The sequence below is a fragment of the Delphinapterus leucas genome, chromosome 10 (assembly GCF_059928025.1).
Source record: "Delphinapterus leucas isolate spDelLeu-1000000601 "Yukka" chromosome 10, BTC_Dleu_Yukka2, whole genome shotgun sequence".
NCBI classification, from domain to species: Eukaryota; Metazoa; Chordata; class Mammalia; order Artiodactyla; family Monodontidae; genus Delphinapterus; species Delphinapterus leucas.
In genome coordinates, this window is record NC_143138.1 from 33,231,243 (window position 1) to 33,254,722 (window position 23,480).

At 44.7% G+C, this 23,480-nt stretch overlaps 1 protein-coding gene across 19 annotated transcripts in view; it reads left to right on the plus strand.

The window, feature by feature from the left end:
* The window catches only part of TRERF1 (transcriptional regulating factor 1), a 230,156-nt gene that overhangs the window by 27,037 nt on the left and 179,639 nt on the right, over positions 1–23,480 (plus strand). The gene's annotated exons all lie outside the window — the stretch shown is intronic.

Genomic DNA, 23,480 nt, shown 5'->3' on the forward strand with positions numbered 1-23,480 from the left:
GTCTCCCCTCACTTCTTTACTTTCAGTATGTTAGCAGGGCCTTCTCTGCTTCCCTTCTTCCCTCTTCCCTCTCTGCGCTGCAGAGCATCCCAGCAAAGGGGGGGAGGGGTGAGGTGGGCGCTATAATTGGCAGACCCGGCTTAAAGGAGGGGGGGGCTTGCAACTGAAGATTGTGTTGTTATAAAGCCTTCATTATTCCAGCCAAGAAGCCGCAGGACCCTAGGGATGTGCCTTTTGGGGTTTTTGACATGATGCATATGTGTATGTATACGCTCCTGAGGGCTCTTCGGCGGCTGGGTACTCCCCAGAAGTTAAAGTGGCCACCCAGATGGGAGAAATGTGTAAGGGAGTAAACCTGCCCCTTGACTCCCCAACTTCAGTTCGGAAGACTGTGAAGTTACTGCCGGTGGTCTAAAGAAATAGATGTTAAAAAAACAGCATAAAACCACTCATTCACTGGCAGAGGCCGAGAGCACCTGGCGGGCAGCCTCTGGCCAGCACTGGGCTGGAGCATGTGCGCCTGCCATCCTTAGGTTAAAAGAAAATGACTTCTGGTTCCTCTGTGTGCCTTCGACTGGCCCGTTAGAGCCAGCTTTGTGGAAACTCTTCCCCATACTAGACACGGTTTGGCAAGTGAACGTGTTGAAGCGGGTTGCTAACAGCATGGCCCCGGCTGTCTTGTGAAGTGCATGGAAGTGATGTTTAAGAATGACGGATCCAGGGATGGCTGAAGAGTTCTTTTAAAAAAATGCCGGCTGTTTGCACTTTTTTGCAGGCCATGGAGCAGAGCTTTAAGAAAGGAGTTTTAAGTTGTCCCAACTGGTACCAACCTTCTGCATCATAGACTGTCTCAAGAAAGCAGTCTGGTGATGGAAAATGTGGTTTTGGTGCTCTCTGGAAGGATAACAACCAGGAGTATTCAGCCCTTAACTAGTTAACCAGCCCTCTTTGCTTCTCTGTGCCTCTTTTCCTGGTCCTCAGCCTACTGCTTTCTGCAGATGAGTTGTAGGTCTTGGCTGTCAGGTACCTTCATTAGGCTGGGAGCTTTATTTATTTCCTTCTTTTTCTTTTTTTTTTTTCTTTAATTGAAGTATAATTGACTTAACAGCATTGTGTTAGTTTCAGTTGCATAACATAGTGATTTGATATTTTTATACATTATGAAATGATCGCCACCATAAGTATGCTAGGAGTTTTAACTTGGCCAGGATAATTTTAGCACCAGGGATTCAAACCCAGACAAGTTTAGTAGAATCAGGGAGTGAACACTAGGCAGTGTGGTTAACTAAAGTTAGATAAGCTTTCTGCAGTGCTATAGACAGGCTCAATACTAGCAGGGGAAAAAATGGGTTTTAAAAAAAATGATCTCTTTACATGGACAGTGGTTTTTCTTTTTTTTTTTTTCTTTCCTTTCTGTCATCAGATTTCCAGATTGAGAATTTGATTTTTGGCAGCTTGAGAGTTGAGTTAGTTGGGAATTCAATATTATTGCCACTTATCAAATGTTCCTAACTAGGCATTCGTTAAACAAATTGGCTATTATTTTTCCCCTGCTGAAAATCTGCTTCTGGTTGATATATATGCTGGGAAGGTAAACAGAAACTTTATGTGTGTTTATCCCAAGGTAGGGGAATTATTTATATGTCTACCCTCCAAGCCAAGAGTGGTCATGGTCATTCAGTATTTTTCTTTTTTTTTAATTTATGGGATTTATTTTATTGTCTTTCTTTGGCCATTAATCAAGTCACAGTAGCTTTTTTTTCCTCTTCTGAGAATGTTCTCTGGTAATAAAGGTTTGAAGGCCCATGAATCATAATTCATTCTTTTAAAAATATTGTCAGGATTTGATTTATAGGAATTGATACCAGGAGTGACACACCTCTTTGGGCTCCGCCCTTTTAGGCATGTCCATTTTCGCCAAAGAATTGTTTAAGAAGCCAGCTTAACATGTCAAAAAAGAGCATTTCCCTTCTGCTTTATGGGCACTGAGAAGATTAATTTTGCAGGTTCCATAGTAAGCATGGGTCTTTTCACAGCTTGGTAAGCAGGCTTCCACATAGCAGGCATGTGGTAATATCACATAACATTTATGTGAGCTTGCTGTGAAAACACTTGTTCTATGAACTGTGTGGAAAGTGCTCAGTTTTGCATCCATTAACCCACTGGGGCCTGTGGTGTTTGTCGAGGTGGGAGCTTTCACTGTAGGAGAGGGGACAGACTGTAGTGTCCTTTGCTGCTTATATAATAAAATGTGTGGTCACAGAAACAAGCTTACTTAAAATTCTTTTTCTCCTGCTCTGATGGGTGGATTGGTCATAATAATTGAAAGCATCAGAGGTTTTTTTGGGGGAAAGTCTGAGGATTCTCCGTAAAATTGATTAATCAGAACATGTTAAAATTGTGTTCAGCAGTTGGCTCAGTTTACAGTATTTGTAAAATGACAAAGAACTTTTAAGGTGGTTTTATTCTCAAGGCAGGAGCACAGCGTCACTGGAGGAAAAAGTGGGGAGGGTATCAGTGTCTAGCCGTTTCTGGACTTCAGAGTTTTTATCTTAAAAACGCATGGTTTGATCCGTGAGTTCCATTCATGTCTGAAATTCTGTGACTCAGTCTTGTGAAGAAAAGTCTCAAGAGATCTCCACAGTCTGTCTCTTCCTGGGCCAACGGCCAAATTGCCTCATGGACTTGGGTGAGTCGATTAACTTCTCTTTTTGTCTTCTCATGGAGAGAGTGGATTTACACCTTGGCATTCCAAAAAGGACTCTTGAGTGGCCTGGTAATCTTGACCGTCAAATGCAAGAAAATGCTCATGAAAGTCTGCCACTGTCTTGGAAAAAAAAAAGTGCATGGTTGAGTCCCAATTATATATGCTAATAGAGAGTGGGGCATATAATCCCAGGCACCAAAAATAATTTCAGTTCATCTTGGAAGTTTTCCCCTCCAGCCAGCTGGTTCACCTGCCTAATTATGCCTGGTCAAGTCTAAGGTTAATTGAGCTGTTAATCCCAGGCAGCAGGGGGAGGTAGTCTTGGGAGGAGTGGGAGACCAGAAAGCCTAGTGTGGCTTTACCCACTTTCTGTGGAGAATTCGCATGTGAGTAATTGGGATATGGTCGTATATTTGTGATAAGGTTCAAAATAATGATATTGTATTACTGTCACTTCTGGGATATCATGCATTTCACCACGGGCACTTTTGGAGGAAAAGCTCTTGATGTTTTTATTGGCTTTGAGCATTGACATGAGAAGTAAGGGTCCAGACAAGTGGCTCAGACCCCAGGCAGTAGAGATGGGTGCTGATTGCTCTAAAAGCAGTTGACTTCAGCTGGTTTTATTTCTGACTTCATAAAACTGTGTGATTTAGGGTGGAGAATCAGCTGGAATCTTGTGGATTAATAATATTTCTGAATTTGCCTGTTGGAGGGGAACCAATGAAATATAAGGGAAACTAAAACATAGTTGATGTCCTTTGTGGGGAGAGGGACACAGGAGCAGCTGGAGTCCAGATATTGGCATGTTTTTCAGCTAGGATACTGTGGCATCTTAAGGAATAACAGAGTCCTGGTAACATGAGTTTGATCCCATGGCTCTCTTCTGGGTTAAAGAAAATACACACCAAAAAGCTTCTGAGGTATTTTCTAAAGATGTTTTAAGTTATCAAGGCAGCTGCTTGTAGGGTCTTCTGGTTAATTGGGGTTTACTGAAGAAACATGATTTTTACTTTTTCCTCACGGAAGACAACAAGCTGGGGATGAGTGGAGTATACTGAGCTATTGGGCTGTTGGTTTAGCAACGTTAAAAACCTACTTTTTTGACAGACAGGAAGGGGAAAAAGAACTTGTGTACCTAGATGGTAACCAAGGGCTTGTGGGAGGTTAACAGTTACTTTCGTGCTGTGACTGGATCTGGTTTATTCATGCGTACGTATTGGCAGCTACTTATTGAGCACCTACTATTTGCTAAGCACTGTGTTACCGCTCTGGGTATACACTGATAATTAAAAGACACAATCATCTTCCTCTACCCATCCCCCACTCCACCGCCTAGCCTATAGTCCAGAGGGGAGGCAGACATGTAAAGAAATACATCTTGCAAAATGTGGTAGATGCTCAGATGAAACCACAGGGAGCAGTAACCTGCAGTTACTTAGCTAAAGGAGCCTAGAAAAGCCTCTCTGAGGGTTGGGGGTGAGGGGAAGACAGAGAGCATCAGGCAGAGAGAGGAGGGCCTGTGTGGAAGGACTTTGGCCTTGGGGGGGGACGACTAAAAAGAGGCACAGGTGGACAAGGGGGTAGGGGGAGAGGGCAGCATGAGATGATCATGTAGGACTTGGGGCCTTGGAAAGGTTTGGGTTTCATTTGAAGGGTAGTGGGAAGCCACTGGAAGTTTGCAGTGGGAAGTGACACCCCGTAACTCGTGTTTAAAGGAGGTGGCATTGGTGGAGAGGGCAGGTGTGGGATTGGGGAGCGCAATAAAAAGGCATTTGGAGCAGGCCAGGTGGGGAGGTGACAGGAGGTGAATGCAGGGGAGCAGGTGGGTGTGAGGTGCTTATTAGAGGTAGAATGGGCAGGGCTTGCTGATGGATTTGGTGGAGGCTGGGGAGGAGGAATCTAATAACTGAGGTTTCTGACTGAGCAGTTGGGTAGATATGGGTGGTGCTCTTTGCTGAGATGGGGGCGAGGGAGAGTCTCGGGGAGCAGAATCAAGCGATTTCAGTTTGGACACCGCTAAGTTTGAGATGCCTGTTAGACTCAAGGTGGAGATGTTAAGCTTGCAGTCTGATATAATGTCCAGCGCCAGAGGTATGGCCAGGCAGGAGATAAAAATGTGGGAACCATCAACTAAGGGGTGGTATTTAAATCCAGGAGACTGGATGAAGTGCTCTAAGGAGTCTGTTGAGAGAAGAAAAGGCTGTGTGTGTGTGTGTGTGTGTGTGTGTGTGTGTGTGTGTGTGTGTTGGGTCGGAGTGAGTGTTAAACGTTTCATGAGTTTAAGGTCAGAAAAGTCACCACTGGATTTGGCAAAATGGAGGCCATTATCAACTTTGCAAAGAACAGTTTGAATGGAGCAATGGATTGGGTGAGAGCAGGATCGGAAGGGTTGGGAGGGGAATAGGAAGTGAAGAACTGGGAGTAGCATGTGGAGACAACTTTGGGGCAAAATTTGACTGTGAAAGGGGGGCAGAGAAATGGAGAGGGAGCTGGAAGCACACGTGTGTAGAGGGAAGGGTTTTGGGGGCGGTGCTGCTGGTCTGTGTGTGTGATGATGGGAAAGACTAGTGAAGAGGGAGGGATTGTTCAAGAGCAATGGGTTGGGTCAGCTGAGCAAAAGCCATTGAGAAAGTCTGTGGGGAAGATCTGGCCTTGGCGCGGGGCGGGTGGAGGGGGGGAGGAACACTTCCTTCATGATGACTGGAGGGAAGATCCAGGAAGATGAAGGTGCAGGTGAGGGAAGGGTGGGGAGCGGTGCTGGGGCACAGGTGCTCTGTCTCTCCAGGCTGAGGCCGCGCTAGCCTTGGGCAGGGGTTTGGGCTCGGGCTTTGACAACCAGCCAGAGACGACAAGGGTTAAGACTGCATCAGAAAATTGTACTGCATTTTTCTGAACATTTGACTGCATTACTGAGCAGTACAAAGGAAAGACTGGATTTTCGCTTGGGGAAAAGAGTCTTCAGTTAAAGTAATTTGGGCCTTACATTAGATTTATTTGAAAACTATGATTGGGAGAAGACATCTGTGATTTGCAACCCTGTTCAAAAGTTGGTGGGCACTGTGTTGTACGTTTTGAGCAAGGAAAAACAAAAAAAAGGCGAAAGGGCTGCTTCTACTTCAGGCGGCCTTTCACAAAAATAGGCCATAGACTGCCCTGCTTGCCCCGGTGGCCCCAACGGTGGGGTCTGTATGGCAGGTGAGTGGGTGAGCAGAGTCAGAAGACCTGGGTTGGGGTGCAGCTCCGTCGTATGGCTCTGGACAAGTCAGCCTCCGAGTCTGTCTCCGCATCTGTAAAAAGAGGGTGATACCATCTGTCGCCTCTTCTCTGAGAGTTGTGAGGACTGAATCAGATAATGTACGCAAAGTGCGATGTAAACTGTAAGAGGCATCGCACACAGGCGGCAGCGAGGTGCAGTGATCTTCAGCCAGTGATCTTCAGCCAGATCGCCTTTTAGATGTGAAACCTGACAACCAATGAAAAACTGCCGTCAGTTCCCTAAAGCTTCTGCTAAAAACCCCTTTCACCGTGTCTACTCTCTCTTGTTCCCTCCTTGTAGCCCCTTTCTGTTTGGGGTTTTCAAGTCCTCTGTGATTTCTTTCAGCGAAACTGGTCTTACTGCTGGAAGGCTGGCATCAGAAAAGCTGGCTGTGAAATGCCAGTCTGTGTAGGTTCACACTCTGATTCCATATATAGAATTTGAGACCTGCCTATTCAAAGGTCCAAATAAACTTGGTTTGTGAACTTGGTGCAGGGGAACCTTGAACCCACCCAAGAATCCCAGCTGTGGCCCAGTGGTCGTAGCAGTGATTCATTTGCCTTCCAAGTTTGTTTTGAAAATGAGAGCTGTTCTATAAAGCTGAGTCTACCTTACAGTCCTTAGCCCTTAGTCTTACTGTGTATGCTGGAAAGTCATTTCTAGTTTTAAAAAGCAACCAGTGCTTTTTACTGATTGGACTTCTGGCCTCTGCCTAAGAGGGTGATGCTTTATTTATTTACTAAAATTAATTTTTACTATGAAAAAACGTTAAACACGCGCAAAAGCAGACAGACTAGTATAATGAACTCCGTTGTGCCCATCACCTAGATTCAGCAGTTAGTGAGATTTTGCACACCTGTGGATAAGAGGACTTCTTCCTGTGTTTGTAAAATAAATACAAGTTATCAGTTTTGAGAGATCAGTGGAACCGATATCAATTTGGTTTCACAGAGAGGGAAAATAATCAACAAAAAATCAGAGAGCGAGAGAGGAAATGGGTGACGTCATTGTAATAACCAGTGTTTACATAGCATGTTATGGGTCCAAAGCCTCTTTGGCATGTCTTGTTTTAACTGTCTTGCAACAACCATAGGAGGTAGATATTATTTTCATTTTACAGCTGAGGAAAGTGAGGCTCAAGAAGTAGAATTGAAAAAATATAAGTAAGTGATTAACCCAGAGTCACATGTCCAGCCAGCATTCAAAGCCCTAGTTTAATGCCAGAATTTGAACGGTCTCCAAATTTTGTGCACTCTCAGATAATGCTATATGGTATTCAAAAGGAGATGTGGTACAGAATATATGCAAAGGATCATGGAGACCAAGAAGATCATCTGGGAATTTGGGGCTTAGAACTCAACGACCTTAGCTGGAAATAGATGATTTAAGCATGTTTTGGGCATTACATTTGTCAGAAAATTGAATTGTCTGGCTCGTGCTGGAGCGCACAGCTTTAAGCCTGCTTCATAATGAAAGCCCAAACTTGACTTTAACAGATCTAGTGGCTATTCTTCATTAGCCTCCTGCTCTCAGCCCTGCCCCCTCTGTGGAGCGCCTCCGTGGTCATTTCTAGAGATTGCGGCCTTTAGTCTGCAGGCTCTGACTTTGAACACACGGGACCTAGAGCAGGTTTGCCACCTGGGTGAGGCTTCCTGAGGGCCCCCTAGGGTTCTTTGTTGTTACAGAGGGTATAACAGAGGCTGCTCTGAGAGCCTCTCCTCATCTTTGGGAAACAGCCTCCAACCCAGCTTCTTTGGAGGACTTTTTAAAACAGAAAAAGAAAAAAGAATGGAGTCGATGCCCAAGGAGTTGTTTTTTTTTTTTAATCTTTTTTTTTAAACATCTTTATTGGAGTATAATTGCTTTACGATGGTGTGTTAGTTTCTGCTGTATAACAAAGTGATCAGCTATACCTATACATATATCCCCATATCCAAGGAGTTTTAATAGGAGTGTCATATGAGTTCCCTCTGTGGTCATCACAATGGAAGATACCAAACTCTCTTAAAATTCAACTGAAGGCTATCCATAATGAGCTGATTCTCAAGTGCTGGGACTTGTTCACTTCTCTCTTTTAATTGGGTGAACACACGTGAGCTGAGGAGGGGTTTTCAAGGGGAGCCGGGGTAGGTAAGGACATTCAGCGGCCTCTTTCCTTTTGAAGAGTCTGAGCTTCTTTAGAGAATAGCATGGAATTCCAGCAATTTCACTGAGCACATACTCCTTCCTTAAGTCTTTCTTGAGGGCTCTGTGTGCCTGGTCTGGGGCCAGACTGGGGGGTGGGCTAGAGGGGGGATGCCCTTGGGCTCCTGCAGCCCTTGGCTCACAGGGCTGTTGTCATCCTGACCACTGGGCGTGTCCTTGACTCTTTCTAGACTGCCCTGGGAGGGCAGAACTGGGTCATCACTCAATTTTGCACCCCCGTCACCTAGTACAGAGCCGGGCGCTAGTTAATGCAGCATAAATGCGTACAGCTCCTTTGTTGCTTTGGTTTTGCCTCTCTGGTTGTCTCCCCATCGGTTTTCTCGTTGGAGGAGGGAGAAATTCGGGCCTCTCTGCCACCAGGGTCAGCTCTTGCAGCCGCTGAAGGAGACTAGACTGGAGAAATGTTTCCTTCCCCCTTGCCTTTCTGGCCTGGCAGCCTTTAGCTGGGGTGGTTTAACTCAGATGCAAATGTGGCCCCATCCCCCATCTCTTTTAATAAGTGACATTTTGTTGAATCACTTATTCAAGGCCTTATCTATATTTCTGTCTGTGCTGGCTTAGTCAAAATAGGAAAGAGTGAATATTAGATTCCTTCGCCCATCCCCTCCTCCCTCCCCTTTAAGCAACTCTACGTAAGATTCCTGATAGGGGAGGGGTGATGTGTCCTTGAAGTAGTAAAAGCTGCCTGCAGAAAAAATGTGGAGGGCTTTGACTTGTAGCGAATGCTGTTTTTCAGCAGCTGTGATTTTTCCATTTTTCTTTTTCTTTCTGTTTTGATTAGTGGAACTCATTGTGCTCCGGGGTTGGGATTGCGTTGGGGGAGGGTGCAGAGGGAACAACATTTACTGGGAGAGCTCAAGTTGGGGAGGAGGAAGGAGAGAAGGGATTTATTGAAAATATATGTCTACTTCTGCTGTGATAAAGCAGCAGGCATGTAAAAATGCAACCGGGAAATCATTATTGTGGTAATGTAGGCAGAGCTCTGCTTTCTCATTAACGGAGCTTAGCCCACGTGGAGGAGGGGGCTGCTTGGCTGCTTTGAGGGTCGGGGTATTCAATAATAGCAGAGACTCAGGGGATTGTCCCCATCCCCCAGTGCTCACCCCCTCCAGCTGCCTTCTCCTTTCTTTCTTCAGTCAGTTTGTAACCTTTTAAAAGCGGCTTGTTGGATTTCATGGTCTCCTTCCTCACCCCTGCCACCCCAAAATGCCGTGAGAACTGTTTAATTTTTAAAGTTAGACGGAATTAAAATAAATTTTCCCTTGGGGACTCGAGGAGATTTTTGGCAACACATTGTGAGTCACAGATTGGATTATACCCCTTGCATCCCAGGGAGCATCACGAAGAGCCGATTTAGGGGCTCGGGAATTTGCATATACCTTGGGGTACCGAAGTGAGGGTTCCACATCGCTTTAGGAGCAGTAGCTACTGCTTACAGACAGGTTACCGTGTGGCTGGCCTCGTGCAGATGTGTCAGGCATTTCATCTGCACAACAATTGTAAGAGGCAGACGTGATGCCTACTTTACACTTGAGGAAACCGAGGCTTCGAGCATTTCAGCAACGTGGTTAAGGACATTCAGGGGCTACCTTGCCCAGCTGGTCTCCAGACCTAGGACTGACTCCGAAGACTGGCTCCTGATCACTAGGCTATGCTGCCTTTGGAAATTGGCTTAGTCACCTTGCTTGTATAGGTCTCTAGATTCTAGGAGCTTGGGGAAAATAGAGCCACCCCAAGGCCTGCCAATGACAGTTAAGGGTAGAGTGCCCAGGACAGTCATGAGAACCTTTCCCGAGCTCCTGGACAGAGCCGTCGCTCTAAGGAAGGTCGAGTTTAGGGGCTCACATCTTTGATAGAAGAGGTGAATGCCCTCCCCCCCATCCCTGCCAGGCTATGGTCCCTGTGCTGACAACTCACTTGTTCGTTAGGCATTTACTGACTGCCTCCCATGGGCTGGGATTTTACCAGTGGCTAGAAGTACTAAGACAAATAAGAGAAGGTGCTCAGAGTTTAGTGGAGGACTGTTAGGAGGACACATAAGTAAGATACACAGTGATGCCTGCCTAGAAAAAGACAAAACTTCAGAAATAGTTAAGTAGGAGGAAAGTCTTCAGAGAGAGGTGGTACTTGGGTGGATTGTGTGGGTCCAGCGGGCGGCTTACAGGTAGACAGCTGATGGCCTGGCGAGTACAGGAAACCACATACAGTCTGGCCTTACTGCAGCACCACTTCAACTTCAGGGCTTACCTGTCTAGTTTCATTTTCCATCGCCCTCAGTTGAATGCTCTAGAACAGTGCCGTCCAGCGTGGTAGCCATTAGCTATTCATGGCGAGTTAAATTTAAATTAATTTAAAAATAAATAAAATTAAAAATTCAGTTCCCCACTAGCACTAGCCATGTGTCAAGTGCTCAATAACCACACACCGCTAGCGGCTGCCATATTGGAGAGCGTAAATGTAGAACATTTCCATTAGTGCAGAAGCTCTGTCAGATAGCTGCTCACAAACTTTGCTCTGAGGTGTTTTTCAGCATGGAATGTTCCCTCCATTGTCCCTCACCTGGCTCACTCTCACTTCCTCCAGAGGCCTTCCCTAAACAGCCCGGCTGGGCTTCCATCCCACTGTCCATCTCGACTGCAATGCTCCCTTTCTGTGTCTGTCTCCCCAGCATGACTTTCAGCTTCTTCGTTTTGTTTTTTTTTTTTAACATCTTTATGGGAGTATAATTGCTTTACAATGGTGTGTTAGTTTCTGCTTTATAACAAAGTGAATCAGTTATACATATACATATGTTCCCATATCTCTTCCTTCTTGCGTCTCCCTCCCTCCCACCCTCCCTATCCCACCCCTCTAGGTGGACACAAAGCACCGAGCTGATCTCCCTGTGCTATGCGGCTGCTTCCCACTAGCTATCTATTTTACATTTGGTAGTGTATATATGTCCATGCCACTCTCTCACTTTGTCACAGCTTACCCTTCCCCCTCCCCATATCCTCAAGTCCATTCTCTAGTAGGTCTGTGTCTTTATTCCCCTCTTACCCCTAGGTTCTTCATGACCTTTTTTTTTTCTTAGATTCCATATATATGTGTTAGCATATGGTATTTGTTTTTCTCTTTCTGACTTATTTCACTCTGTATGACAGACTCTAGGTCCAGCCACCTCACTACAAATAACTCAATTTCATTTCTTTTTATGGCTGAGTAATATTCCATTGTATATATATGCCACATCTTCTTTATCCATTCATCCGATGATGGACACTTAGGTTGCTTCCATGTCCTGGGTATTGTAAATAGAGCTGCAATGAACATATTGGTACATGACTCTTTTTGAATTATGGTTTGCTCAGGGTATATGCCCAGTAGTGGGATTGCTGGGTCATATGGTAGTTCTATTTGTAGTTTTTTAAGGAATCTCCATACTGTTCTCCATAGTGGCTGTATCAGTTTACATTCCCACCAACAGTGCAAGAGTGTTCCCTTTTCTCCACACCCTCTCCAGCATTTATTGTTTCTAGATTTTTTGATGATGGCCATTCTGACCTGTGTGAGATGATATCTCCTTGTAGTTGTTTTTTTTTTTTTTTTTTTTGCGGTACGCGGGCCTCTCACTGTTGTGGTCTCTCCTGTTGCGGAGCACAGGCTCCAGACGCTCAGGCTCAGCGGCCATGGCTCACGGGCCCAGCTGCTCCCCGGCATGTGGGATCTTCCCGGACCGGGGCACGAACCCACATCCCCTGCATCGGCAGGTGGACTCTCAACCACTGCGCCACCAGGGAAGCCCCTCATTGTAGTTTTGACTTGCATTTCTCTAATGATTAATGATGTTGAGCATTCTTTCATGTGTTTGTTGGCAATCTGTATATCTTCTTTGGAGAAGTGTCTATTTAAGTCTTCTGCCCATTTTTGGATTGGGTGGTTTGTTTTTTTGTTATTGAGCTGCATGAGCTGCTTGTAAATTTTGGAGATTAATCCTTTGTCAGTTGCTTCATTTGCAAATATTTTCTCCCATTCTGAGGGTTGTGTTTTGGTCTTGTTTATGGTTTCCTTTGCTGTGCAAAAGCTTTGAAGTTTCATTAGGTCCCATTTGTTTATTTTTGTTTTTATTTCCACTTTTCTAGGAGGTGGGTCAAAAAGGATCTTGCTGTGATTTATGTCATAGAGTGTTCTGCCTATGTTTTCCTCTAAGAGTTCGATAGTTTCTGGCCTTATACTTAGCTCTTTAATCCATTTTGAGCTTGTTTTTGGGTATGGTGTTAGGGAGGGTTCTAATCTCATACCTTTACATGTACTTTTCCAGTTTTCCCAGCACCACTTACTGAAGAGGCTGTGTTTTCTCCACTGTATATTCTTGCCTCCTTTATCAAAGATAAGGTGACCATATGTGCATGGGTTTATCTCTGGGCTTTCTACCCTGTTCCATTGATCTATATTTCTGTTTTTTTTTTGCCAGTACCATACTGTCTTGATTTCTGTAGCTTTGTAGTATGGTCTGAAGTCAGGGTGCCTGATTCCTCCAGCTCCATTTTTCGTTCTCAAGATTGCTTTGGCTATTTGGGGTCTTTTGTGTTTCCATACAAATTGTGAAATTTTTTGTTCTAGTTCTGTGAAAAATGCCAGTGGTAGTTTGATAGGGATTGCATTGAATCTGTAGATTGCTTTGTGTAGTAGAGTCATTTTCAGAATGTTGATTCTTCCAATCCAAGAACATGGTATATCTCTCCATCTATTTGTATCATCTTTAATTTCTTTCATCAGTGTCCTATAATTTTCTGCATACAGGTCTTTTGTCTCCTTAGGTAGGTTTATTCCTAGATATTTTATTCTTTTTGTTGCAGTGGTAAATGGGAGTGTTTTCTTAATTTCACTTTCAGATTTTTCATCATTAGTGTATAAGAATGCCAGAGATTTTTGTGCATTACTTTTGTATCCTGCTACTTTACCAAATTCATTGATTAGCTCTAGTAGTTTTCTGGTAGCAGCATCTTTAGGATTCTCTATGTATAGTGTCATGTCATCTGCAAACAGTGACAGCTTCAGCTTCTTAAAGGCATGAACTAGGTTTTGTTCATCTGTGTCATGTCTTGTTTATCACTGTGTCCCCAGCACCCAGCTGGGGCCTGGCACCTAGGAAGTTCTCAATGGCATTTGCAGGTGATGAGGCTGGAGGAGTAAGCAAGGGATTGGGCAGGGGGGAGCCAGTGCCCCGTTATGGAGCTTGGTCTTGACCCTGTAGGCCGTGGGGGAGTCACTGAAGGGTTTGGGGTGTGGGAACAATGGGGTCACGTCAGTATTACATATTAGAAAGATTACTCTGAGAGGCGTGGAGGACAGGCTGGCTTGGCTGAGCCTGCAGGCCAAGAGATCAGTTAGGAAAGTGTTAGAAGCACAGGGGCAAGAGGGCTAAGGGTCTGGACTTCATAGTCTGTGGCAGTGATGTTAAAGAATAGCATCATCGGGGCTTCCCTGGTGGCGCAGTGGTTAAGAATCTGCCTGCGAATGCAGGGGATGCAGGTTCGAGCCCTGGTCCGGGAGGATCCCACATGCTGCGGAGCAACTAGGCCTGTGCACTACAACTACTGAGCCTGTGCCCTGGAGCCCGTGAGCCACAACTACTGGAGCCCATGCGCCTAGATCCCGTGCTCTGCAACAGGAGAGGCCACCGCAATGAGAGGCCCGCGCACTGCAACGAAGAGTAGCCCCTGCTCACCGCAACTGGAGAAAGCCCGTGCACAGCAGCGAAGACCCAACGCAGCCAAAAATAAATAAATTAAAAAAATAAAATAAATTAAAAAAAATAAAGCTGTCCTTTAAAAAAAAAAGAATAGCATCACCATCTTGCCAAGTCAGGGCCTCCTACCATTTCTCTTTCCATATTAGCTGCTCTTTTCCATATCTGAGGGAAACTGCAAAAAGAGTTCCCTTTCACTTCTTCTGCGTCCCCAATCCCTTTCCGTTTTGGGGCCCCCGGCCACATACTCGGAAACCCTCCCTGTCCACTCTCCACTTTGTTGGTGGCTGCCCTCTTTCCACCTCCCCTTCCGCCCTGTGCCCACCTGTTCTTTTCCCTCCAGGGAATGTCTCACTCTGGGTCGTCCCATGTCTCAATTTATGATCAAATCTGAGCAGAAGCTCAGAGCACAGAGGCTGGGGTTTCAGCCTTCTGTCTTTGACAACCCATGCCAGGTTCCTCTCCGAGGACACTTCTGGGGGCTTAAATTTAAGAAGAGAGTTTTGAAAAGGAGTCTAGGGTGTAACTGAGATCAATCCAGTGGCTCTGAGATAGTTAAGAAGGAACCAGGATGGTGGAGTTCAGAGAAGCATGAGGATTCTTTTCTTTCGGAAGGTGAGGCTGTGTGCTCTGGCGGAGGTGACCTCGCATTGTGCATGTTTGGGATTAGGATGCATTTCAAAGCGCAACAGCTACCTAGTAAGTGCAAAAGCACGCCATCATTTTACATATGTTACCTCGTTCAGTCCTCAAAGCAACTCCATGAGGAAGGCATTATTATCCCCATTATACAAGTGAGGAAATGGAGGCACTGAGGGATGTAGTATTTGGGCCTGAACATGCTCTCAGCTCTGCCCCAATTGTTCTACATGATTTGAGGGAACGGTTGGTGGGCAGACCTTTGACCAGAGCTGGAGTGGCGTTCATGACCTCGGGAAAGTCACTTCACCTTCCTAAACTTCTGTTTCCTGAGATAGTCACATCTACTTGAATGGGTCATTGGGAAGATTAAGGGCAGAATATACGTAAAAATTAGCACCTCATCAGCCAGAGGGTAACACGTATTTGTGGAATGGAAGAGTCCATAGTCTTGGCTCATCCCCTTTCCCTGGTCAGAAAGTCATGCTCAGATTTACAAATGTTCTCCTGCTTGTAAAGCCTGGAGAAGACATAATTCAAAGCTTCTTTAGAGCTAAGACTTTTTCACTGAAATCGTGTAAATGGTAAGTGAAAAGAGTACATAGAACTTTCTTTTGGAGAAGGAGACTATAAATAGTACATGGTGATCATAGGGAATCCAGAAAATATCGACAGTTCTAAGGAAGAAAATAAAAATTGTCTTTAATTCCTTCCTGTGGGCTTCCCTGGTGGCGCACTGATTAAGGATCCGCCTGCCGGGCTTCCCTGGTGGCGTAGTGGTTAAGAATCCGCCTGCCATTCCAGGGGACACGGGTTTGAGCCCTGGTCCGGGAAGATCCCACACGCTGCGGAGCAACTAAGCCCGTGCGCCACAATTACTGAGCCTGTGCTCTAGAGCCTGCGAGTCACAGCTACTGAGTCCGCGAGCCTAGAGCCTGTGCTCTGCAACAAGAGAAGCCACCGCAACGAGAAGCCCGCGCACCGCAACAAAGAGTAGCCCCTGCTTGCTGTATCTAGAGAAAGTGCGTGTGCAGCGACGAAAACCCAACACGGCCAAAAATAAAAATAAATTTATAAAAAAAAAAAGAATCTTATATTCCTTCCTGTTAACATTTTAATAATTTCCATCCAGTATTTTTTTGAGGCAGTGTAGTCTAGTGATTAAAAGTATAAGTTCTGGAATCAGACTGCTTGGGTTTGAATCCAGGATCCTTCACTTATTGGAAATAATGACGCCGCAACTAGAGAAAGCCCGCGCACAGCAACGAAGACCCAACACAGCCAAAAACAAATAATTAATTAAAAAAAAGAAATTTAGCTTGTTTATCATTTTTGATTATTATAAATAGTGCTTTGATGAACAAAGATCATAGAACATAGATGTACATAGATCTTTGATCACATCTCAGATTATTTTCTTAGGCTAAATTCCTGGAAAGGAGAATTACTGTGTTAAAGAGAGTGGGCGTTTTTAAGGTTCTTGATAAGATTTCCTAATTGTTCTTCACACAGTTTCAAAATTAATTTTCATTTGCACTACCAGCATATGACAGTACCCACCTCATCCCATCTGCCCTAATATTATTGATTTTCAAAAAATGGTCATTCTTGTGAGCATGGATTACTCTCTAAACAATATACATTCCTTTTCTGGGGCGCAGTTTTTTTCTTGCTGCAAGGTGGAGTACAAACGTCTCTTGCTTGATGAATGTTATTATTTATTTATTTTAAAAATTTATTTATTTATTTTTGGCTGTATTGGGTCTTCGGTGCTGTGCGCGGGCTTTCTCTCTAGTTGCGGCGAGCAGGGGCTACTGTTTGTTGCGGTGCGTGGGCTTCTCGTTGTGGTGGCTTCTCTTGTTGCAGAGCACGGGCTCTAGGCGTATAGGCTTCAGTAGTTGTGGCATGCAGGCTCGGTAGTTGTGGTGCATGGGCTTAGTTGCTCCGTGGCACGTGGGATCTTCCTGGACCCGGGCTCGAACCCGTGTCTCCTGCATTGGTAAGCGGGTTCTTAAGCACTGTGCCACCAGGGAAGCCCCTTGATGACTGTTATTAATTTAGCAAGCTCTTTGGATTTCTGTTGTGGAAAGACCATGCAGATGACTTGAATTACTCTCAAAAGCGACTCTGCCGAGTTAGAATTTCCTCATACTTATTGAGAAGGAAGACTTTAGGAGTGCTCTCTCTCTCACGAAACCCAGTGTGAGTGACCAGTCATTCCACACCCAGGGCACAGGATATGTCAGATAGCTGGTCTGTAATCGGTAGACAAACAGTATTTTTAGAATAAATGTTGCTAATAATTGACTGCAGAAATACAGGGTCTTGGTTCAATTTTCTAGGAATTTTTTCTTTTTGAACCTTTATAAGAAAATGAAGGCTACTTTCACCTCCTGCAAGTATAAGAAAATAGTGTCTAGTGTTATATGAAACCAAATATTGAGAAAAAAGTTTTTCTACTGAAAAAGCCAAAAAGTATAAAGACAGTGAAAACCAGTCAGTATTCTATCATCTTGATAGAACCTCAGTTTTAAAAAATGGGGTTTCTTTCTAGTATTTTTTTCAATATATATACCTTTGCATAGTTGGATGCTTTGTCTGTGATTTTGTATTTTTGTTTTTGTAGAGTCTACCCTAAAGTAGTATTTTAACCATTTCCTGGGCATTGCAAGCTCCTTAGAACACTTAGACTTCTATACCTCCTATACCTTCATATTGCCTTTTGCGGTCTTGTTGTGATTTTAATTCTCACAAAAATTTTATCCCATAAAATTATCATAATACAGTATAAAATATAATCCAAATATAAGAGACTATAAGAATATAAAATTATCATAAGAATTTAATCCCTAAGATATTGTTTTTTAAAATTAACAATATTTTAGATTAATCCACATATTTACTCTTTTTGGTATTCTTCATTTCTCCCTATATAACCACGTACATGCTTTCAGATTAATTTTCTTTTGTCTCTCCTTATTGTGTGTGTGTGTGTGTGTGTGCGTGTGCGTGTAATGTGTCTGCTGGTGTCACAATTCTCTCAGTTCTTGTGTCTGAAAATGTCTTTTTCACCTTTATATTTGGAGGATATTTTCACCGGGTATAGAATTCTAGCTTGTTTTTTGTTTTTTAATAATCCTTTAAAGATATCATTACATTGTCTTCTGCCTTCCTTCATTTCTGTTAAAAGTCATCTGTCAGTTTTATTATGATTGCTTTGAAATTAACATATATTTTTTCCTTTGGCTCTGTGTTTTTAGCAGTGTTAATATGAGGTGCATAAGTATGGTTCTCTTTGTATGTAAACCCCTTGGAGTTTGGAGAGCTTCTAGAATTCATGGCCTGGTGTTTTTTGTCAGTTTTAGAAAAGTCTTGGGCAGTTCTCTTCAAAGGTTGCTTTGGTCTACTATTTCTCTCATCTCCTTAGACCTCTGCACATGTGTTAGACCCTTTCGTGGTAGCCTGTGTGTCGCTGAAGCTTGTTTTTGTAATTTCTGTGCTTTAATATGAATATTTTTTCCTGCTGTCCTGTCTTCCAATTCACCCACCATCTCTTCTACTGTTTCATCTATTTAATTCTTAATTTGTTTGTTTTTATTGCTTGTAAAGATTTATAATAAAATATATCTTTGACCGTTTTTAATGATTGTATTTTTCTCTTGGTTTGGTCCTTTTCCTGACATGCTTGGTCATTTTTGTCTGAATGTTGGGCATTTTACATGGAAAATTTAGAGGCTTGTATGTTGTATCACCTTGATTCAGTCAAGGCTGGTTTTTCTGGTTTGCCCTTACTGGTAGGATGGGTGTTTATTAGGATCCCCCTTTCTTAATAGGCCCTGATATCCAAATTTTGTCTCCCTGCCCCTGTGAAACTACTAAAATCTCTAGCTACCTTTTAAGTCTTTTAATAGCTTCTTGCTGCTAGATTCCCAGAGTCTAGCCTTGTACACCCATGGGTTAGGTGTCAGCAAATGCCTTCAACGGAAATTGCTGCTGAATATTGAACTCACTTATGTGTGGTTCCTTTTCTCTGGGATCTTGGCCTCTTAAATCCTAGATATTGTCATAGCCCTGAGCTCCAGTTTTTGTCTTCTCAGTCCAGGGAGGAAGCTGCTGCAAGCTTTAATTTGCTGCCTTTTGTTTCACCTTAATGTTCTTTCTACCAAATCGGCAAATGTCCTGAGGGGAAACATTAGGACTAATATATACCTCACAAGCTTCCCTTTCCTATAAGACCTTGGCCTCTCAAGTCCTAGCTGCCTTACTGTACTCCTATACCTGCAAACAGTTATTATTATTGTTATTATTTTGTATTTTATTTACTTTTTATGGTTCTATACAGGAGGGCTAGTTTATTAGCAGTTATGTCATAATAGCTGAAAGTGAAGTCTAGTTTTTCGTATCCTTTATTATTTGACATTATAAGTATTTTTCATGTCTTTAAGAAAATCTTCATTAGGTGATTTTTTTTTTTTTTTTTTTTGGCTGCGTTGGGTCTTCGTTCCTGTGCGAGGGCTTTCTCTAGTTGCGGCGAGCGGGGGCTGCTCTTCATCGCAGTGCGTGGGCCTCTCACTATCGCGGCCTCTATTGTTGTGGAGCACAGGCTCCAGACGCGCAGGCTCAGCAGTTGCGGCTCACGGGCCCAGCCGCTTCGTGGCACGTGGGATCCTCCCAGACCAGGGCTCGAAACCGTGTCCCCTGCATTGGCAGGCAGATTCTCAACCACTGTGCCACCAGGGAAGCCCCCATTAGGTGATTTTTAATGTCTGCACAAACCCCCTTCTTAATGGCTTTTGTAATCTACTCAACCATTCTACTGTCAGATACTTAGGTCATTTACCATAATATTCTTATGTAAGTAATGCTGCAATCTTTGTGCCATAATACTTTATTACTATTTTAAAAGTATGGAATAGGAATTATCAGAGTTGAAAATATTTATCAGTAGTGATTGTTTTCATGCACATGTCATGTACAAAAATAAAATATAGACTTTTTCTCTCAGATGTTTTAGAAAGATGCTATCCTTTTTAAAGAGTGTTTTTCCTAATTTTTTTTTTTTTTGGCCTTGCTGCGCTGCTTGTGGGATCTTAATTCCCCGACCAGGGGTTGAACCCGGGCCCTCTGCAGTGAAAGTGCCGAGTCCTAACCACTGGACCGACAGGGAATTCCCTGTTTTTCTTTCTTTAAAAGTATTCATATAGGGCTTCCCTGGTGGCGCAGTGGTTGAGTGTCCGCTTGCCGATGCAGGGGACATGGGTTCGTGCCCTGGTCCGGGAAGATCCCGCATGCCGCGGAGTGGCTACTAGGCCTGTGAGCCATGGCCGCTGACCCTGTGCGTCCGGAGCCTGTGCTCCGCGACGGGAGAGGCCCCAACAGTGAGAGGCCCGCATACCACAAAAAAAAAAAAAAAAAAAGGATTCATATAATGTTTACCATGTGCCAGACATTCTTTTACATGCTTTATAATACTAACTTTAATTTTCCTAATTGAAGCCCTAGGACACAGGAACTAGATAATGATGAGGAATCTGGGGCAAGGGAGGGTAAGTAACTTACCCAAGTTCTCACAGGTAACTTGTCTAAGGTCATGCACTCTTCAGTTGCAGGACTGGACCGTGCATTCTGGCTCTAGATCTTGCGCTTTTAGCTATTACACTATACCATCTTGAGCTAATTGTTATAATTCTACCAATTTTAGCTTATTCCAGGGCTCCCCAGCCTTTTCTTTTTTAAAATTTTATTTATTTATTTATTTTTAAATTTTTTGGCTGTGCCACGCAGCATGTGGGATCTTAGTTTCCCGACCAGGGATTGAACCACGCCCCCTGCATTGGAAGCACAGAATCTTAACCAGTGGACTGCCAGGGAAGTCCCCCTGAGCTTTTTTTTTCTTTCTTTCTTTTTTTTTTTTTATAAATTTATTTATTTATTTTTGGCTGTGTTGGGTCTTCGTTTCTGTGCGAGGGCTTTCTCTAGTTGCGGCGAGCGGGGGCCACTCTTCATTGCGGTGCGCGGGCCTCTGACTATCGCGGCCTCTCTTGTTGCGGAGCACAGGCTCCAGATGTGCAGGCTCAGTAGTTGTGGCTCACGGGCCCAGTTGCTCCGTGGCATGTGGGATCCTCCCAGACCAGGGCTCGAGCCCATGTCCCCTGCATTGGCAGGCAGACTCTAAACCACTGCGCCACCAGGGAAGCCCCTGAGCTTTTTCTTAATTGGGCATTTATTTTTTTTCTCCGTGTGGTTGCTGGGGGATGAGTGTGAATGTGGGGACAATTTGGAGGAGGAGGTGCCATGGACAGAAGTTGCTGTTGGGCCTGGGCAGTGTGGTGGCAGCTTATTTTATAGATTGGCCAGGTGAGGTTGCCCAGTGGCTTATAGTGAATCTCTTGGGGATCTGGTGTGGCTTTAATGACAAGGGAGTTTCTGCTTCCACCTGACAGGCTAGTGTTCGCTGGGCCTTTGTAGTTTAGAAAGTAAGAGTAAAGGAATCTGTCTCTTTCCTCCCTTGACATCAGGATAAAGAGTAAGGAGGTATAAAGAGAGGGCTCTCCACTGATTGGAGTATCAGGGCAGCCACAGGGCAGCAGGGATTGGAAAGCTTAAGTGCTTTGGACTTAGTAAACTGGATGGAGTGGATGAAGAATAAGGGACCCTAGGAGCAGTTGGGCTCCTGCTCCTTTGTCTTTCTGCCTCTCTTTGGAGTCTTCTGTTCATTCCCACGTGTTTCCCTGTCTCTCTCTGTTTGTTGTTGTATTTTCCTTGTACCCGTTCCCCTCTCTTACCTTCCTACCTTCCTTCCCTTTGGGTCTTATATTGATTTGAGGGAGAGGTAAGTGTGGGGCTTGCTGGTTTTCTTAGAGTTGTTTGAGTTTGTAATTTACAGTGATTAATCAGAGAGGGCTCTTTTTTTTTTTTAAATGCTATTTTAGTTTAAACTTTTAAAAAAATATTTATTTTTATTTGCTTGTGCTGGGTCTTAGTTGTGGCAGGCGGGCTCCTCAGTTGTGGCTCGCCGGCTCCCCACTTGTAGCACACGGGCTCCTTAGTTGTGGCAGGTGGGCTCCTTAGTTGTGGCATGCAAACTCTCAGTTGCGGCAGGCATGTGGGATCTAGTTCCCTGACCAGGGATTGAACCCGGCCCCCCTGCATTGGGAGCGTGGCGTATTAACCACTGCGCCACCAGGGAAGTCCCCAGAGAGGGCTTTGCACGAGAGATGGTTTTGAGCCGTATTTATTAGATGTATCAAAGGAGGTCACTGGGGAAGAATGACAGAGTGGCAGAGAATTGCAGGGGATCTGTTCCTCCCTTGCTCATCATCCTTCCGTGGTCCCCCACCTCAAGTCAGTGAAAGCCCGAGTCCTTAGAATGGTCTGGTGACACCCTGCCCTCTCCCGCAGCTCGCTTTTGTGACATTGTCTTCTACTGTTGTCTGCCTGCTCACTCGCTCCAGCCACATTGACCCCCTGGCTCTTCCTTGGACACACCTGCCATGTTTCTGCCTCAGGACCTTTGCCCATGTTGTCCTCTCTGCTTGGATTGCTCTTCTGTAACCCAAATACCCATCTGCATTGCTCACTGTCTCCTCCTGCAAGTGTTTACTCAGATGTCTGTCTTTCTCATTGAGGCTTTCGTCACCGCTGTATTTAACACCACGCCCTGAATTTCACGTCCCCTTTATCTGCTCAACTTTTTCTTTTTTCCCAAACCCTTTAACTTTATAACATTCCATTATAGCTTACCTGCTAATTATCTTTATTGCCTGTCTCCTTCCTCCTAGAATAGGAACCCCAAGAAGCCAGGGATCTCTGTTTGTGTGTTCCCTGAAGCATCCTAAGCACCCGGAATCCTGCCAGGCACATAGTAGGCCCTCGGTAGGTGTGTGTTAAATGCTGGATCCTTGGGGGGCTCTGTAGGGCCCCCAGCTCAAGAGACTTTCATCACATCTTAGGATCTGGTAAGTCTCTGCCTGTAGGAATTTTTTTTAATTAAGATTTTTATCATTGTCATCCCCTTCCCCCTTCCAGTTCATTTAAGACTGTTATGAAATAAAACTCATTATCCTTCAAAATCTGACAGAGCTCAGGCCCTGGGGAAAGTGACAGGGGGCGGTGGCAGCTTCCTCCATTCCCTTCTGTCCTTGGTTTTCTCGTGTGGTTGGTTCACTTAGGATGGCCTGAAGCCCACGGGGTCGAGGGGAGCAGGGGTCCCAGACCTCCCAGGGTGCATCCGAGGGAGAGTCTGTGGTCAGCCAGAGGAGAAGCCTGCCTTCCTGCAGTGAAGGTTTTTCTTCAGTCACCAGTACCCAGGGCGGAAGGAAGAAAGAGGCAGGCTGGAGAGGAGAGGAGAGAGAAGGGGGAAGTGAGGCGTGTTTTGTTCGGTTCAGTTGGAGGAATAACATCACAAGGAGAAATTAGGAGTGTGGTCCTCCTGGAGTGATTGTTAGTTTTCACTTAAAGTGACAGATGGATGTCATACATTTGTTCATCAGTAGTCATGGAGAGGCTGCTGGGATACAGATAGGCTAGAAGGGTCTGTGGGTCTGGGCTGGAGTCAGCTCTGCCATCACGACTCAGCGGCTGCAGGAGAGGTGCTACCAGGGGACCTTGGGTGAACCCAGTGGCTCAGAGCCAGTGTGCTGAACTTCTCCTGGATCTGTGGGTCCCTGGGAAGTGGGAAGGCCCACTGGCAGCAATTAATGTGTGTGGAAGGGAGGGAGGAGGCCCCAGCGGTTGATGAGGAAGTGGCTTCAACTCCTCCCAGCATTCTTTTCTAAACATTTCCCTAAATGAATCCATCCTCGGGCTTTTCAGAGTCAGGGCAGGCCTGTCCTTTGACTTCAGGGGGCCAAGGGTTTGTTCTAGGCCTTGGAGCTTCATTCAGCTGTGAATCTCCTTGTGACTTTTGCGTTTTCCATATGAACAAAGGAAGGGAGCTT